Source organism: Manis pentadactyla, chromosome 8 (assembly GCF_030020395.1).
Source record: "Manis pentadactyla isolate mManPen7 chromosome 8, mManPen7.hap1, whole genome shotgun sequence".
Classification (NCBI taxonomy): Eukaryota; Metazoa; Chordata; class Mammalia; order Pholidota; family Manidae; genus Manis; species Manis pentadactyla.
In genome coordinates, this window is record NC_080026.1 from 114001336 (window position 1) to 114020560 (window position 19225).

General features: G+C 51.4%; 1 protein-coding gene across 8 annotated transcripts in view; it reads right to left on the reverse strand.

Annotated features, from left to right (window-relative positions):
* SH3PXD2A (SH3 and PX domains 2A) overlaps positions 1-19225 on the reverse strand; it is a 220831-nt gene that overhangs the window by 30891 nt on the left and 170715 nt on the right. The gene's annotated exons all lie outside the window — the stretch shown is intronic.

Genomic DNA, 19225 nt, shown 5'->3' on the forward strand with positions numbered 1-19225 from the left:
ATCTCTGGCACCAACCCTGCTCTCTGTTGCCCATCGCCTCCCCTTCCCCCAGATGGGGCTCTCAGGCTACCAGGGCCCCAGAATCTTCCCTGGGCGCCTGAGGCCTGGATTCCAAGACCATTAGCACAGGCTGCTACGTCACGGTTTGGAGGGCTCCAGGGAGTCCATGGCAAGAAGACAACAAGGACTGGGCTGCCTCCACCCTTCCCCCAACTCGGCTCCGGCCTGCCCACCTCACTGGGTCTGCGCAGGCCGAGGCCGGGGAACAGGCACCTGGGAGAAGGCCTGGCGAACAAGCATTTGCAGCAGAGACAAGACACGTGGTAAGATGACAGGTAGAGGAGAAGCATGGTTTTAAGCAATAGGCTCTAGAACCAGGTGCCTGGATTTCAATCCCAGCTCTGCTACTTACTAGCTAGCTGCATGAATTCAGGCAATTGCCTCAATTTCCTCATCTGTAAAGTGGACCTATAACAGCACTGACATCTCACAGTGTTATAATGGGAAAGCTTTCAGAACAGAGCCTGGTTCCTAGCAAGGTCATCAAAGAGCTATTATTAAAGTTTAAGTGCAAACCACAGGGAATTTTAAAGAAGGAATCAAGATCTCAGTGCCCCTCAATGACTGGTGCCAGGGCTGGGCAGCGTGGTGGGAGTATGTGTGGACAACCAAGAGGGCTCATGATGCACCGTGGTGGGGACTTTTCCAGGTGACAGTGAGTGGCACCCACCCTCCCCATCCCTGTCCTCCATCTACCCCATTATAAAGCAGAGTGTGGGGGTGTGAGCCTGTGACCAGAGGTTCCCAAACTGGAGACGGCACCCGGAGGATAGAAAATGCAAAGGGGGTTTCCTGACATGACTGCAAATGGTGTGAATGGTTGGCAAGAGGTGGCTGCCCAGGTGAAGATGGGTGGGAGGGCAGCACTCGTGAAAGGAGGACAGAGACAAGGGAGGTGTGAGCCTCTAAGAATCACGCCAAGCAGATCCCTGAGAAAATGCTTTGGGTAACAAACAGGGCGTTTCTCCTCACGTTCCAGGCAAAAGGAAGAGTCAGAGAGGCCGTGGCACTGTGAGGCTGACTCGGACAGGCAGAGGTCTGCGGGGCCTGTGGCTCAGCGATTCCTCTCAGGAGGAAGGGTGCTTAGACTGGTAAGTGCCAACAGGAAGGTGGCAGGAAAATGGACCCAAGGCAGAGATGGAGGCAGCACTGAGGGGCCGCCTCTCTTGAGCTCTCATCAGCTGGCCGTGAGAAAAGGTCTGGAGAGCACTTGACAGAGAGCCTGCCAGGCCACCATCAGCAATCCTGGAAGACACGGAGGTGGGAGCAAGGCCAGAAGACACAGAATGGGCAAAGGTCCCAACTTTCAAAGAAGAAAATGAATTCCAGAGTAAAGATGAGCAACGTCAAGGCTGGTGCTCATCAAATGAAACATGGATTCCTTGCGGGATGGCCAGAGAGCCTGGAAAGGGGTTCCGAGGATTACCCAGCAGGGCCGAGCCAGAGACACCACAGGAAGGAAGGGGGCCAGACCACGGTGGGCTCTGATAAGGAGGAAGCTGCTGGCCCGGGGGCTGGGGACGCGTCACAGCTGAGCCAGCCAGCCTGGAGCTCTGAGGGTGCCCCTGGGGCCGCAGGACTGAAGGCTGACCGCATGCAAAGAGGGCGTGACATTCACTGGTTACAACCCGGAGCAGGGCTTCTACTGGGACCCTGTCCTGCTGGATGTTTTAATTAATTCCAGGATGAGGACAGAGGCATAGTCCTGGTGGTACCATCGTATTTACCAAAAGCTGTGCCAGAATCAGGGGACAAAAAGCAAAAAAAAGAGAGGTCTGAGCATAAGGTAATGACAGGTCAAATCTGACAAGATGAAGGTATTAAATGGAAAGACAAAAGGCTTAATGCAGTGATCTTATAATTTACTGTCCGAACTTTTTGGTGTGAATGGGGGGTGCAATTCATAATTAGGCCAAAATATTAAGTGACAACTGGGAGTGTCCTGAACAGTTGGGTTGTATGGGTCACCCTGCTTGGCACAGAGGATAGAAAAGGTCCTGGAGTTCAGGGGATTATAATTCAGTATGTCACTGCCCTCCCCCACCACCCGTCTCTGAAATGTTAGGCTACATGGGGAAATACCTGGACTGGGTACCTTACCCAAGGTACCTGGCTAAGAAGGGACAGTGCCAGGATTAGCACCCAGGTCTGACTCCCAGTATAGCAACCCCTCATCTCTCCTTAAAGACAATTCTAGCTGTCTGTTTCTTTGCAGGAGACCAACACCACCTGCTCTTTCTATTAATTCTCCAAATATCCATCTGACAGACAACCCAGGGAAACCAGTCCCTTCATTTGCTACTTTTCTATTCCATCAGCATCTACAAAGCAGATGCAATTCTCAGGAAAGTCCTGGGCGTGACTTGTCCCCCGCTTGCCCTGCCCTTTCAGAAGAGGGAGCCAACAGGTGGTTTCAGGCCCTGCCTCCAGGTTGCCTCTCCCTCACCCTCTCGGAGCCCACATGGCAGGACAAGGCAGGGGCACCCAGGCTGATAGAATTTTCTGGCACAAGATCTCACCCAAGGGCTCTGCCCAGAGAAAGGGACTTTGGATCAGCATTTCTCAAACCTCAGGTATTTCTACACCATGCATGGCTTTGCCATATCCTTGAACTACGTATACTGCGGTTCATGTAGTAAATATATACTTAAAACAATCTGCCTTTTTTTACTTCAAGAAAATAATTTGTTTAGGAAACTTCAGATAGCCACCATGAATAATAAACAGGACCACCGGCCCCAAGCATTAAATTACAGAGGACAAAGCATCGTAGTCAATTAGAGCTGTGCTGAGATGAAAGGGACTGTGCCTGTAGCCTGCTCCCTCTTTGTTACAAAGGGAGATTTATTCCAGAGGTCAAACACAGTCAACCATCCGAGTGAAATAAATCAGAGGGCTTGGAAGAGAATGGAAAACAGGACACACTTTTCTCACTGTGTGTTGCAAAAGTATTTGGAGCTGCCTCCTGGTGCCGTCGGAAATCATCCTGTGTACCATGTGTTGCATGGACGACGTTTTGAGGAAAACAGCTTTGGACCAGAATGATACTTGGTCTTTCAAAATGGCCAAAGAAAGAGGCTGAAGTGTCTTCATTAGTGAGATGAGAATATTAAATATGCTAACCAGGGCTGTGGTGAGAAATCAAAGAGGGAAGAATGGAGAGCACCTAGGCTGTGTCTGGTGCCTTACGGGTATTTCTAGTCTGGAGAGAAGAGAAGAGGGAACCCTTTGCAGCTGTTACCACTCATTTGAAATGTAAGGGGTTATAACCCTTATTCTTTTAACTAGCTTACTCCAGTACCTGAGAGGTATACATGTATGAGTTTGTATATATTTTCTTTTCTCTCTCTTTGCTAAAAATGGAGGCTTCTTGGCCCCAGAATGGAGTTGGTTTCAACCAAAAGCCTTAGGCTGACAACCATCCCCTCCCTTCCAGCTGAGTTCAGCCCCTCTTCAATTGGGGCAAAAATAAAATGGGTGCAATTTCAACTTTAAAGACCATCTCCATAAACAAACAAACCCACTCCACAATTTGTCCAAGGCATTCCTCCCTCCAAACCCTCCTCATTTAATTTCTGGGGAATTTTAAATAGAGGCCTTGCAAAATTCTGTACCGCCTGACGTCAACAGCTCTCTGACAGCGTGGATTCTTCTATGCGGTGTGGGGAGCAGCTACCACGAATGCTGATGCTTTTCCAGGCTCCTTTCCCAGTTGGAATTTGGGAGCCACTGGTGTCATTCTAGGAGACTGCGGTAGAGGGAGGGTACCCAGAATTGTCCCATTTGGGGTCCTGTAACTTACTATAGAGCACCAAACCTCAGGCATTATAGAGTACCAGGCATCCAGTTAAGCTATCCAGTAGCACCTGTACCAGTGTTTTCTTTAAAAAAAAAACTTAAATACTTCCATACTTCAAAAAGACATTTTCCTATGCTACATCGTTTGGCATAAATAGAAGATAAGCGGAAAAATACATATACTGAAACAGCAATGCTATTCTAGCAAGATGTTAAGGCAATTCTAGAAAGACACTGAGGCTGGGGCAAGATTTCCTCTAGGTCAAACAAAATCAGCAATGTTAACAATGCAGGAGCCCCAGACAGAACCTTTCCCCTTGACCCAAAGTGGAGAGAAAGCGAACCAACAGGAAATAACCCTCTCGTGATGGGATTCAATGCCAACTAATGCTGTGTCCACCACACATTTGTCTGACCTACTCTTTGGGAAACACTGATCTTATAGAAGGATCCTTGGTTAAGAACATGCAGCCCCTTGATTCAAATCCAAGGTTAGCCACTAGCAAGCTTTGAGGTCTTGTGCAGACCATTTGCCCTTCTGTAACTCGGTTTCTCCTTCTGAAAAATGGAAACAAAACCACTGCCCTACTTACCCCTATAGTTACTCTGAGATAACAGATGGGACAATGCTTTGAAAAGTCTCTGGGTTGTCAGTGGATGGGAATCAAGGAGTTATTCTGAATGATTTCAGGAACCTGATGGACTCCTAACTTTCCATGGATACAACTTACTGCTCAGACTGGATGGTGGCCCACCCCTGTCTATCAGAGAAAGGAGAATGAATACGTCACTTGACAGTGTTCTTTCAGTTAGCGTTCCTACTAGCCACATGGGTTTCAAGACATCATCCCAATTTCACAGATATGGAAACTGAGAAGCAAAATGGCCAAATAACAGCTACTCAGCGACAGAGTGGGATTTGAACACAAACCTTTTATGGGGCCTGGGGGTAAATGCCCTCTATCTTGCTTTTATGTGCACACCCAGCAGGGCTCAGAAACCCCCAGACACGTGGGTCTCTTGGATCCATCACTGTGCCTGGGCCTCATCTTTCAAAGGCACCCCCTTTGCAATGCTCCTGTGACCCCCTGCCGGCTGGGATCTGCCCTCCTGTCCTCAGGCTCCCCCAGCACCCTGACCTTAGGTTTGAGTTGGCTGAATCCCACAGCTAGACCAAGAGCTCTGAGAAGACAAAGGCCAACTCTGGCACCCTCTTGAGCCTTTCAAATGAAGGAGGGGCTCTGTAAGCAGCTGTTGAGAAGAAACACCAGGACAAATGGCACAGGTCTCCTCCTCCGTCCCTGGCTCCTCCATCTACTGCACAGTCCTGCCTGCTCCCTTATCTTCAGTATCTCTAAGTCCAGCTCCTGGGGTCAGTGCGGGGTCAGCGCTGGGCATCTGCCCTTCAGCGCACCTCCCTCTGGCGCCAGGCCTTCTGCCCTGCTGGAATCAAGTGCAGCTAAGCAGCCCCTGGGCAGCGTTCCCTTCTCCAGTCCCCAAATTCAGAAGGTAGCTTCGACTCACAGCTCATCGAGAGGGATTTGCCCACAGGGACCTGCCAGGGTTTTTGTTGCTTGTGAATCTTGCCCAAGATCAGCCAATAAGCTAATACTCCCACAGGCGAGCTCCTTCTCGCAGGCTGCTCATATGCCTGATTGGGCTATTTTCCTTTGGGCCTCTCCCCTCTCAGGAACGGAAAAGCAAAGCTCAGGGAGGTCCCACAGGCCAAGCACCAGGGACAAGCCCACGCCCTGGGTGAGGCTCCTGGAGGAATGCAGAGGGGTGCCAGCAGCGGCCCCTCCCCAAGCCCATTCACAAAGCAGCCCTACTGGCTGCTGCCGGCCTCCACTGGAACTCGGTTTCCCATACAGGGAACACAAACAAAGCCTTCCTCCTTGATGGGGGCAACTTGGAGCTTGGAACAGGTAGCCCCAGAGGCCTGCTGCCCCAGTCCCCGGAGGGCAGATGGGGAGACAGCTACTCCAAAACAGCTTCCGCCACATGGTGCCTGGGGAACCACAGAGGATTAACCAGAGGGCAGCAAAGTGTATGGGAAAGAAGGTGGCAAACCACCAAAACTCTCTGAGTTGCAGCTTTCTCATCTGTAAAGTGGAAGTCATGATACTTTATAGGGCAATCGTGGTGGTTACAGGAAACAAGCTGTTAGGATCACTGTTCTATACACAGGTGTATTTTTTGCTTCAATAATCCCTTTCTTGCCTTTCCCATCATTTCTGATATAATCCAGATAGCAGCAAATGGGTTTAACTTGAGCCTGAATTACCCTGATCCGGGGATAGCCATCCTGGAGCCCCAGCTGAGCCAGGAATAGGTCCTTTCTCCAGACTTTTCCCACCTCTTCCCTTCCTGTCTCTCCTGCCTCTGGGCACCGTCTAGTCTTCCTAGTTCCGAAGAGCTGGTCTACTACAGATCCTACCCCAAATCCAAGGAGGAAAGCTACACTTGAAACAGATACATCTGGGTACAGATGCCCCAGAGAGCACCAGTCCAGGTTTCTCATGCTAGACTTGCCAGTTACACTGATTGTTCAGGTGGTATGACTGACACCCATGGGCACCAATCACTGATGGCACTCTTCCCACCTCTATCTTGTCAATCTCTCATGCCACCCACCCCAAAACCCGAAGACAGTCACCACCCTGCCTCACCACCCACACAACAGTAACTGCAGTTCCCTCGGCTGGGTCAGAAGCAGGGAGGTGCTTCCCCATTAGACCATCAGCTTCAGGCCGTGGGGATCAATTCTCTGCTCACTCTGTGCCTCAGTGCCTGGCACACAGCTGGAAATAAAAGCTGGGAGCGAATGAAGGCCATCTCCTGACCTCCAGCCTGACTACATGCTTACTTGTTTGCTTGGTCTGTTTTTTTCTGTTCGGAATGATGGACAGCCCCACAATGGTCAGTAGGCAGATCCTAGGAGCTGATGATTGACAGAAGGGATGGGAAGTTGGCACCCTAACTTGCCCTCCATTTCTCTATCATCTCCCAGCCTGTACTGGGTCATCCTACCACCTCAGGGCTTTTGGAAGACAGACTCTGTTCTAGAAGTGCTTCTAGAGTGGGGAGGCCTGGATGGGGTAAGACAGAAGTCTGGGGTCGGCCCTTTGAATGTCTTGGCAGTGACAGGCCCATAACAGCCCAGTTGAGTCCCAGCCCTCAGCCATGGCAGGCTACAACTTCACTCCCCAGGAAGTAAGCAACACCACTGTCTCTGGCTTCCCAGCTTGGGCCTGTCCCTAGACAGAACACGGATGTCTCCATCCCCACTCTCGGTCCTGTTTTCTGGATCAGAGTTCTGCCTAACAAGGCTCTGACTCCATCCAGCCTCCTCAGCCCTGAAACTACTTCTGGAAAGGAGTTTCTCATCACCCAAGACCCCAGGTAGTGGAATTGCCCCCGTGGAGGATGAGCGAAAGGCAGGCTGGGCTCCTGGGGTCCAGAAACCTCCTTCCAGCTGCCACACCAGTGCCGGCAAGATGTTCTGGCCCCAACACTTGTGGAGGCCCTTTTAGTTCCATGGGGTGAGTTTGTGTCCAGCTCTGCAGTGAGGCCTGGGACCCAGGGCTGGGCTCAGAGGCAGAAGAATGGGGTTAAACACTTGTAAGGGAGGCCCCAAAGAAGGGGCCCTGGAGGCTCATTCTCCCGTGCAAAGCCCCGATGGTGAAGCCAACCTCCTTCCTTTCCTCCAAGGAACAGTCAAAATCCCGCTGTGCTGGCAAGGAGGTCTACGCATTCGCCAGCCCCGGTGCTGCTCCCATTGCCAATGCCAGGGGCAAGCACGCCCCTCACAATGTCAGGACTCTGGGGAGCAGTATTATTTACACCACAGTGTGAAGGAGTTGATCTGATGCCGGCCTAGGAGGAGCTGGTGGAGGAGGGGGAGGGGAATGAGACGCAGGCCCCGCAGGGCTGGGTTGGGGCTAGGAGGGGTGAGAGGCCGTTATTTTGTTATCTTCATGGGCTGGTCTGGGTCTGCTCCAGGGTGCTATTTTCCTTGTATCCCCTCCTAACCTCCCCCCACCCCAGCTGGGCCCCAAAGCGCTAGGCACATGGCCAACATGCAGAAACTGCCAGCTCGTGTATGCAGAAGGGTCAGGACATTTGGTTGGTGGGCAAGATGGAGGTGAGGACACCATAGCTAGACAAGAAAGACTGGCAAAAATGGGCTTCTCCAGTTCACCCCAAGGAGGAATGCAGGCAGCAGATGGGCCGGGCAAACCCCTGCTCCGACCAGCGCAGGTTGACAGAACTCTTCCATGCTGGGCCTTTGAGACCCCTTGCTGGCTTGATTTTTGGCCTCTCTTTAAGTCCCAGAGCTATTGCTTTCACAGATCTTGCTTAATTTGAGAAGGACAGGGGAGGAGGGGCAAGGAAAACGGCATTCTTCCCCATCAAAGCCAAGAATCTAAAGTAATACTTCTGGTTGTAACTGATCCTGGCCTGTTTGTGATTATGGCCCCTTGCTTGCTTGCTGGCAGGACAGCCCTGGAACTCGGCAGCATGGCTGATGGGGAGGGACACCCTTGCTCACTTGAATAATCCTGTCCTCGTCTGACATGACCAAAAACGCCCGTCGGCCTTTCTGCTTTCAGCAGTTCTCCAGGGCAACTCTTCCAAACATTTATTTTAAAGAGGGGGAAAAGCTACCCCTCATCCCTACCATGAAATTCCGCAACACTAATCATATTCCTTCTGTTACCAGCACCATCCTGGACAACACAGCAGTGCAGCAATCCCATTGGCTGATGCAAATTGAAGGAGCGAGGGAGGCTTGAGATTGGACCATCTTCCTCTTTTGACTACTCCCTCTCTTTTAATAGGGTAGAATGTACATGCGTGGGACACACACACACACACACACACACACACAGACACACACACACACACACACACACGACACACACACACACGCGCACACACACACACACACACACTGTTTGCTGCCAACGCACAGAAGTGGCTTAGCAAAGCTCAGACTATTTCTCAGCTGTTTTTTCTCCAGAAATTTAATCTGCAAAGCATCTGGCCTCACAAAGCCATTCCAAAGGTGTCCGGGAGCCCATGGGCCCTGCGATCATCATCACAGCCCCAGGGACGTTTGCAGCCAGGGACCCATTTGGCTACTAGGGAGAGCTGGCTGAAGGCTTGCCAGCTGACATGGTCAAATTCCCCTCGCTTGCTGCCCCTAAGCTGAAACTGGCTTTTTGTCAGAGCCCCAGGGGTTGGAAGGGATCTTAGGAGCTCTGAAACTATGGAGATGAAAGGCCTGCCTCTTGCCCAGCTTGGTAAAGCAAGATGGTCAGGAGAATGGGGGAGCTTGGTATCTGAAAAGCAACTGTGGTCACTGTCTTCTTCACTCTTAATCACACCTCCATTCTACAGATGAGGAAAGCTGATGCTCAGAGAGGTAAAGTGACTTGCCTGAGGCCACTGGTTAGTGGGTGGCTGAGCATGGAACTTAGACTGATTGAGATCCTCTTATCCAAATATTCCTTCCACAGAGGCACTCTGCCACTCTGCCCATTGAGATGACCCCCTGAACACCATGCTAAGTGGCAATCCCTTGACTCAATGCCTTGAACTAGTAGGTGGCTGGAACTGGCATAAAGCCCTCTAGGACACAAAGAGGTCACTTGGCTAGGTGAGGCTTGGGAGAAGTCTGTAGTCACTGGTGCAGGTGCTGTGTAAGGCCCGAGTCCACAGGCCTTGCGTTCTGACGGTAGCAGATCAAAATCCTGCCACTATCAAAAGACGGTGAGCACGATGAACACAGAGAAGGCTGGGCCCTGTGAGGGCGCCGGGTACAAGTACAGAAAACAAACAAGAGAAGACAGAGTGCCCAGAAACACCAGGACTGGAGGCCTGGCCCATCTCACAGCTACCTTATCACCTTCCCAGGGGAAGGGTGGAAAGAAGGGCCCAGGGAGGCAGAGCCCCTAGTCTCACGGGACACCCACAGCCAGCTGGTGGTACAGCGCTGCCTTGGCCCTGGGAAGTGGTGTTGCTCAATGAGGGAGTCTGCATTCTCAAGTTGGGGCGTCTGAAGATGATTTTGCAGGAGAGAGGTCACCACATTTGAAAAATGAGTCTGTTTGAAAGCAGGGGCCTGGAGGGATATGTGGGAAGTGCCTCTGAGTCTGGCGCCCACCCCCTGCTCTGCCTGTCTCTAGGCTGTAGAGTTGGCACCAGGCTGAGGGGCCCAGGGTTGGGGAGCCGAGGAGCCTGCTCACCTCCTCCCCTCACCTGGAGGTGGACTGGGCCTCAGTCAGGGACAGGTTGGGGGACACCCAGCCCCAAGCGGGCAGTGAGGCCTTAGTGGTGCACCGAACAGTCCACAGCTGTGCGGCAGCCCTGCCCTGAATCGCCGTGTGACACTGGCCAAGTGGCCTCGTTTTCCTAGGCCCCGTTCCTCCTCTGACAAAGATCTGTTTGAGCAGATGGTAGAAACGTCTCCCTCAGCTTGGTGAGGACAACAGTGGAAAGCTCTCCTTCACCTGGAACATTCACACGACTCTTCCGTGGGAAAGAGTCAGTGTGCTTCCCTTCCCTTCCGTATTCCCTCTGCCCTACCCCTCAGCCAGGCCTTCAGCAGGACGAACCTTTGCTTTCCAGCTCTCTGTGGCTGGAGAACCACACAGCAGAGCACTCTGGGATTCGGCTTTCCAAAGAAGTAAAATCCACAAGGAAGAAAAATGCAAACATCCAGATTTCCAAACACAGGACAGATAGCATGTGTTGGAAGCCCACGCCCCACTTCCCAACTGTGCGACTGGGGGGCAGGCCACTCAACCACGCAGGGCTTCAATTTCTGCCTCACAAAGACACAATGCCAACATGTGCCCTTCCTATTACCAAGATATTTTATAAACTGCAGTGTTTTATATCTTGTAAAACAAAATATTCTGATTCAGAAGGAGGTCACTTGAAAAACGTCCCGAATCTCGTCCTAGCCAGCATGAGCAGGCACTCCCCAGGTGGCCTTACGCTCTCCAATGACCACCTCCCCTGCCTCCCCACCCCAGCAGAGTCCAAGAGAACACACATACAGACTGCAGACCTCTGGGCTTAGAAGGTCCCTGAAAACATAAGGATCAGGGACATGGTGACCCAAGGGTGGCCTGTGGCAATGCTGATGGGCCAGATATAACAGGAGAGAGGGGTTTGCTATCACAGGACACCAGTCTGCAAGCCATTCGTGGTTCGCTCACTTTACGGCCAGTCCTTGGCAGACTCTCCCTCTGAGTTTGGCTTTCTCTTACCTCCCGTGGTGCCTGGGCCACTTCCCCACAATCCAGTCCAAATAAAGCTTAGGGGAGATAAATACGTTTTAGCATGTGCCTGAGGGGTGCCTGACTGAGAAGGAAAATGTAGAGCTGGGGCTGAGACAGTGAAAGGAAATACAAAACCCCCAGTCATTCCACACAGAATATTTCAGACGTAGATAGAGCTGAGGCTTGGGGTGACATGAGCCAGAAGCTTCCCCCCACTTCATGGGATTCAGCAGCTCAGCTCCTAGGATGGGGAGCCCTAGTGACCTCTGCCTCCCGCCAGGCTTCCCAGGTCAGCACTGGGACCCAGAGCACGAGGTCATGGAATGTGAAAAGATGCTGAGAGAGAAGAAGGGGGTCACCCTGGGTAAACCCCACAGCCGCCGGAGTGGTTACTGAGAACCTCCCAGCGGCGGAGCTGTGTAGTACCACATGGCCACGGATAATCTGGGGAGAGGACAAGGGGCAATTTCTCAACTCCAATTCTCTGAAGTCCTAACAAATTATATTCCCCAGAAAGTGCCGTAATCACGGGGTGGAAAGATATTATATAAGATGGGAGGAAATGTTGTGTGGGGAGATCTCTTCCCTTCACTTCAGCCACAGAGGTGTGATCTGTCTCTTCTACTGGTGACAAAGGTCATTATGTGTGTGGGTGTTGAGGCAGGTGGAGGGTCTCCAGTGTTGCCTATTCCCTGGGCACCTGGGCCAGGGTATATCTGGGGAGGGGAGTAAGGTCACCTGTTGGCTACACTGCTCCCACTTGGTATGTGGTGGCCGTTATGCCTAGAACAACATGCCTTGGCCTGGGACCACCTGGCCTCTCCTACTTCTCTGCTCTGACTCACCACCACTCTTTCCCAAACCATCTGGCCTCTGGTTCTTCCTCCATTCACCAAGCCCCATGGGTTCTCAACTTTACCAGCACCTCTTCAGAAAGGCCTCCCCTGGCCATACTCCACCACCTTCTCTCCCTGCTTATTTGCTATCATAATGCCCTGTTTATTTCCTGCATTGCACTTTTCAAAATCTGTAATTATTTCCCTGGTTAACTAGTGACTGTCTCTTCACTACATGTGAGCCCCGTGGAGGTGGGACTTCATTGGTCTCTGTCACCTCTGGACCCCAGCCTGGCACTTAGTCAACTCATATGGATTTAGTGACGACTGGTCACCAGAAGACTGGCCTTCCAGGATTTGGTTCAACTGGCCCATTGGTGTTCAAAACAAGGAAAGCAGCATTTTGGAGATGCTCATGAACAGACTCAGTGCAAACTCATTGACCCCCCAAAGGAGAGGCAGCCAGGCATTGCCCTAGGGCAGAGGCTGGGATGGGCAGCCTGGCGTTGCTCTGGCACTGCAGCTGGATTTTCACCACTGAACCTCATCTTTTGCTCAGAAATGACTATTCAAAGAAAATGGTCCAGAGTCTGGAACATGATAGGTCCATAGGGCCAATGTGAGGTCAGAATGACCAGCCATTCCATCCGCCCAACCTGAGCAGGTGGAAGCAAGGTGGGGGAAGCACCCTGGTGCCCACTGCCCCACCCAGCCATCTGGCAGCTGGCTCCAGACAGGAGGCTGGCGGTGCTCAGCACTGACAAGCCCTTGGATGACTCCCTGACAACAGCGTGTGCAGATCTAGCTCAAGGAAAGAGCTATTTCTAGTCCCTGGACAGATTTCTAGTTCCTCTGCAACATTCCTCCTAGGAGCTAGGACCACTTGCTTTAAATGCCACGATTCTTAGGTCCCTCACCTTTCCATGATCCCATCCACTGCATCTCAAATCCCGCTTTCTTCATCAGTACACATCTGACTGAGGCAACCATACACCTGCCTTGCTGTCTCAGTCCCAGCAGCCCCAGCACTACCCCTGGTAGTCCACTCACATGGAACTGGAACTCCTTCCCCAGCCTATCTACCCCCTTCTCCCTCCACGGCTCAGCTCAATGCCTCCAACTCCTCCAGGCAGCTTTCCCCAGTGGTGCCACTCTCCCCTCCTGCCCCCAGCACTTCAGCTCTGGGCCATGCATGCAACAGAGCCACTTGAGTTGCAGCCAGCATGAGGGCATCACAGGTCGGCCTCTCTTCCTAGCTTTGCATGAAGCCCCCTGATCCGGTGAGGTTACTGCTCCTACAGCTCACCAGTGGGAATCTGACTTCTGTGTCCAACTTTTCTTCCTGTCATGGGCGACAGCAAGGGCAACTGCCCAAGCAAGGGTTCCAGGTGGGGCTGATTCGGGTCCCCAGCAGGGTCTCCAGGCTTCAGTGCCCGGTAGTAAGCTGGGACCCTGCAGGCCCTAGCCACCTCACAAACCATCAGGGCTGAGAGAATCCTGACATCACCAATGCAATCCATTCTCTGGCCAGGTGGGGAAACTGAGGTCACCTGAGGGAAACTGGCCTGCTTGTGGGCCCCAAGGTCAACTGTGGCAGAACTGCCCCAGTCCAGTGGTCATACTAGCAACAGTCATGTAAATGTGCCAGACTTTGCACTATGCACTGAATGCCTTTTGAATTAGCATATACCAAGCCTATAGCTGTGGGTACAATTACCCCCATTTTACTGGTGAGGGAACTGATGCTTATAGAACCTAACTTTCCCAGGGTCATACTAGTAAGTACCAAATTGGGATGAAAAGTAGGCTTATCTAAGTTGGGGCCCCTATTTTTAGTTGCTAGGCTATCTTGCAATCTCATTCTCAAAACAATCTCTAGCCTAGGGTGAATAAAGCTGGCCCAAGGGGCCCAAGGCTGGATTAGGATGACCATTTTTGCTTCTGGATTTCTGCTCTATGGCCCTTTCCCTTCCAGCCAGCTTCGTGAATTGGGTAACAACTACACATCAGAGACAGTCTTGGACCAGATGGACTTTGGAATTGCTGATTAGGCTGATACAGCAGAAACTTACATGTGCTGTACTTAGGAAGAGAAGAGCTGTCAGAGACCAGGGCTTTCTGATGGCTGGGCAGGACCTCAGAGAGACCAGTTGCCACATGTAAATGTGGACTTGCTCATTGGAACCTAACTCCTAAAAGGCTATTGCAGAGTTGAGAGTGTTGGTTCACTTAGCTGCAAAGTAGACTGCAATAAACCTGTCTTTCTAGAAAAAGCCTATCCTGTCTTTATTGGGACATCTCTTTTTAAAGGTAGCTTGGCAGTCTGAATTAGCAATCAGGTGGTTCCTTAGTAAGCACATAATTTAAGCAAGAGACATAGGAGATAGACAAGTCCATTTAAGACACTGGGAAGGCTGCAGAGCTACCCCAGCCTTGCAATACAATCTAACCCTTAAATACCCAGAATGAGCACATCAATTAGTGTCCAAGCTCCACAAAGGCAGGAACCTCATAGGTATATACCCAGTCAGTACGAGGTCTGAGACAAAGGAGATCCTCAAAATTGTGAAATACACGAATGAGTGAATAAATGGATGGATACTATGTACACTGTATTTCTTCCTTGCAAAAAGCCTATTATAACCAGTTGTAATAATGTTCATCAATAAATATCTAAGTAACAGAACAGATACAACCTCAATGTTAAGAAGATTCCAACTCACAAAGTATGGCTGAAAAATGCATTATCTTTGACAACACAAAGTGATCATGATGTCACATAAAGATATTTGTCAAATAATAAATCATTAGATTTCATTTTTTAAAAAGCCCATATAGTATGTATCACTGTCCCCTTATACTGTAAGAAAACAGAAATTGAGTGATTCCTACTTAAATCACATAGTTGGTAGCATCTGATCTTAAACCTACTATTCAGATTCCTGAATCTTTGTTTTCTCCACTATACACAGCTGCTAAACAAGTAAAAAAGTTGCAGCCACCATGTTTTGGGTACCTTACCCCCACTACATCTCCTTTCTTTAAAACCTGCCCTCCAACAGACACTGCTGAAGAGGTTAGCTAGGTAGCCATGTTTATATCCCATGACGCTTCTCTTGGACACAGCTGATTGGCCCAGGGCTGGACACCTGCTCTAATGTTGTTGCTCCACTGGCTGACCAGGAACCAATCAGATTCAGATTCAAACTTCAAATTTTGGACTCAGAGAACCAGAGGCCACTGTCAGTTGGTGGTGGTTATCTTGACTGAAAAGTCCTGCAGGGTCTGGTCCTGATAAACCGACAGCAAGTGAATAGGCTGCTGTTAAGAGTGAACAGGAAGAGAAGGAAAGCTGGTGTGCAGTTAGCAGAAGATTACAGATGGGCTTTAAATACACATGGTACCCAAGAGAGAAGCACAGACAAGCACAGCTGCTTCTCTGAGGCTCCCTGAGGCTGGGATTTATTTCCCTCCCTTGGGTTCAGCAAGGTGTTCTTGCATCCTTTCAATCATCTCTTGAGCAAATATAAGTGAATTTCTGTCCTCTTCTCAGGACTCAATTGGGACTAAAGCACTGACTTCAAAGGGGGCTGAAGATTCTCAAACTCCCCTTTTGCTTACCTTTCTCACCTGCATAATTTCTAGCCTGGATGGACCAGTAGAGCTCAAAATTCCTGGCTGCCACAATGCTTTGATCTTAGTCCTTTAGCTGGCAGTGTACCTCCAAGGAAGTATAAAAACTCCCAGGAAGTACAAATGTTACCGTGCCAGTGCCAGGAAAGAAGCAAAGACTCAGAAGGAAAGCTGAGGCAGGAAAAGAATGAGTATCTGGTGACTCACATCCCCACATCCTCCCCTGGCCCCTAGTCCTGAGAGGAAGGAAACAGTTCTGGAAAATTGGAAGCAGTTTTGCTCAACACAGAAACCAGAGCAACTGGGACCCTGCCATCACCACTCTGCCAGAAGTTAGACCAGATCATCCTGCTGAAAGGTGCAGCCAATGTGGTCTTTGAGGCATAAGAATGTCCTACAAAGGAGGCATCTCAGGAACTGTTGTTTAATGTCCAGGGTGGAGAGGTTTCCAAGGACAAGACAACGGATGCTGCAAGCCCTACAGGTTGGCAGAGCAAACAAAGCAGTTGAATCTTTCTGTTAGTTTTGTCCCTATTGATCAATAGAGAAACAGTCCTTTTCTGACTGGGCCCAGGTCCAATGCTTGATCAAAATGCTTTCCCTGGAGCCAGTTAGGTCCCACTTTGACCTCTACCTACATTCCCTAGAACAGGCTTGCCCTTGGTGCTAAGTACGCATCACCCGCCTTAGATCCTCTCAGCCGTTGCTTGCCCCCAAGTTCAAAAAAACAATTAACTATCAATTTCCCACTACCAATTAACTATCAATTGACTACCATGCTGGAAGGTGGGACACAGAGACATCCTTCCGCAATGACATTCCAGGGAGCACTGCAGCCACCTCAACCAACCCATGTTTCTCTGCAGCATCACCAGCTCAATGATGATCCTACCTGGGATCAGTTCATTCTCACCCTCCTGCCATGTCCTAAATAGCTTAACCTCTTAGCCTGTTACTTCAGCCACAAAATGGTAAAAGTGCCTCCTACTGCTTAGGATTGTTCCCTGATTCCAGTAAAATGCTGCATATGAACTGCATGGCCTGGTACCTGGCATTTACTGACTCTGACTTGCCTTCCAGACACATCTCTCTTTAGACCAATGAAGATTACAGAGCACTGTCCATCCATACCTCCAGATGCTTGGTGGCTATGGTCCCAGCCAGAAGACTCTGATGAGCTGATAGAGCCAGAGGTAGCTGGTCCCTCTATGCACACTCTACTAGAGGGACTTCCAGCCAAGAGAGAAGAGGACATAGGCGGAGTCTTGGCTTCCAGTAGGCCTGGTTCTAACTGGGACCGCTGCCCCAACAATTCAAGTGGAAATGCCTCAACAAGCCCACCATGTCCCAAGGTCAAAGGCATCACAATTGGGTCTTTGTTTCAGGGTTCAAAAGCCTCACTCACCCTTCTTTCTGAAGCCAGACTGCAGGATGCACAACACGCCTCCCCTACTCCACTGTCAGACATCATCCCAGCTTCCTTGAACTGGGAAACCACCCTCCCAAGGGCCCAAGGGCCTGTTGTTTGGCCCTCTTCATTTCTCCCCTCCACCCACTCAGTTTCTCTTGTTAAACTGGTCATACACTCCAGGTTTCTGAGGGCAAGATACTGTGGGTTTGCATGGCAGATGTAGCACTCTGAGGGCCCTGTGCAAACATCTGCTGCTGAGCAACCGTCTCCACCAAGGGTAAAGATACAAAGTCGCAGAGAAGTGGAAAAGCTATACTGTGAGAGGCTCTCTCTACCTGACACCCGGAGCCCTGGGGAGTCGGCCAGCCACGGAACTCAGACCTGGGAGAATTTTCAGGAAGGTCATCTGCTCTAGCTCCTACTTCCAAGTAGCCACCAGATAATCTCCATTTTACAGAAGGGATAACTGAGGCCCAGGGGGATTAAGGAACTTAAGTCACCCAGCCAGTAGGTGGGGGGCAGAATCCTGCTTCCAGGAACAACAGAGGGTCTGTGTGCCAGACTGGGTGGCCCTGGGGAGTCGGGCTGCCTGCCCTCCGAAATGGTCATAGGGACTCCTTAGGAGAGGTGGTGTGTCTACATGTTTTCCAGGCCTAACACAGAACCTGCCCCTCTGTCAGGGCTCTTCCTCCCCACTCCTAGGCAGGAGTCCCAGGATTCCTGGGTGTGGGATGGGAAGGCAGAGGACACACACATCCCTGGGAATCAGGGAGTCTTAGAGTAGGCTCACTTCCACTTGGGTGGGGTCTTCTCTTCAGCCATCCTTGCCAGTGGCTGGTACCCAAAACATGGGGGCTCACTCCTCCTGCTGGGTTACATAGATGTGTTGGTGACACAGGTAGGAGGGTCCCTAAGCCAGAACTCTACTTCTGAGCAGCCCTGACCTTATATGGAGAAGCAGACCCATCTCTCCTTGGAGCAAGCTCCAAAATGAACACCTCTCTCCTTAGCTGGTCTCTCCCATTCCACTATTAAAGATCCCTTCTTTTGCGTCTTGAGGTGTTTAGGGTTTCCACAGCCAGGCCCCTATGACAATGCCAGCTTCCTTTGGGGGAGGGAATGTGGGGCTGGTACCATGACAACGGTGAAGGCAAAGCTGTGCAGGTAGCAGACGTGTGGGCACCAGGGTGAAGAGCCCAGGCTTTGGGCGAGGGGTGCAGCTCCACCAGATGAGGACTGTCACTGCTGACCACCTGGGTGGTGCTTCTAGGCACAAGGGCAGAGCCTGCCCTGAGAGAACAGGCTGTGAAGACCCCAGCCCCAGGAGGACCAGGAGCCAGGCCTATGCTGGCATCACAGCCCTGTTCTCCAGGAGCACGGTTCCTGACCCTTCTGTGGCAGGAGCCTGAGCTCACCTCCCCGAGGAGGCCTGCAGGGATTTCCTCAGCATCTCTACATCTACTTGCTGCCCAGAGGCACAGGAATCAAGGGCCCAGGAATGACCCCATTCTGTTCTGCATTTGCCCACAAGTGACTCACTTCACTTCAATCTGCCTCAGTTTACCTGTAGAATAGTGACAGTTGTCCTTTGGTCTGCCTTCCTTTCAGGGCTCAAAATATTGAAAAGGAACAGAGTGGGACAGGAAAAGGCGAGCCGGCCCCTCCCCTCTAGGCATATCCTCCAAATGCAGCCCAGAGAGGATCCTGTGCCCAGGGACCTTCCTCTGCAGTTAACTGAAACTGAAACAAAACACCCCAGGAACTGAGCCAAGTTCCAGCGGGAGGCAGGCAAACTGCAGATGGATGCCCTGGGCTGAGTCCGCCCCTGGCCCTACACCTGGGGCCGATGGGCTTTGTTGCCCCCCCACGCCCCCTGCAGAGACTTCTGCTGCCAAGGGCACCAAGGCACTTGGGTCCACTCAGTAAGAACCCTGGAACCAGCAGCCCCTGGAGAGCCATCCCCACGGCCCCAGACAAGACAAAGCCTCAGCTCCCAGTGACAGGGCAGCTGCTGCAGGACCCTCCTTGGCCCCAGGACCTGGCTTCATCCCCCAGTCTGGGCCCTCTTCCCAGATCCTGGCAGCCTTCAGCTCAGCAGGGGGCAGTCAGCTTACCACCCAGACATGAGCCAACCCCCGCAGGCCTGGCCTTTCTTTAGACAACCCACCACAGGCCCAAGCACCTGGGACCCCACG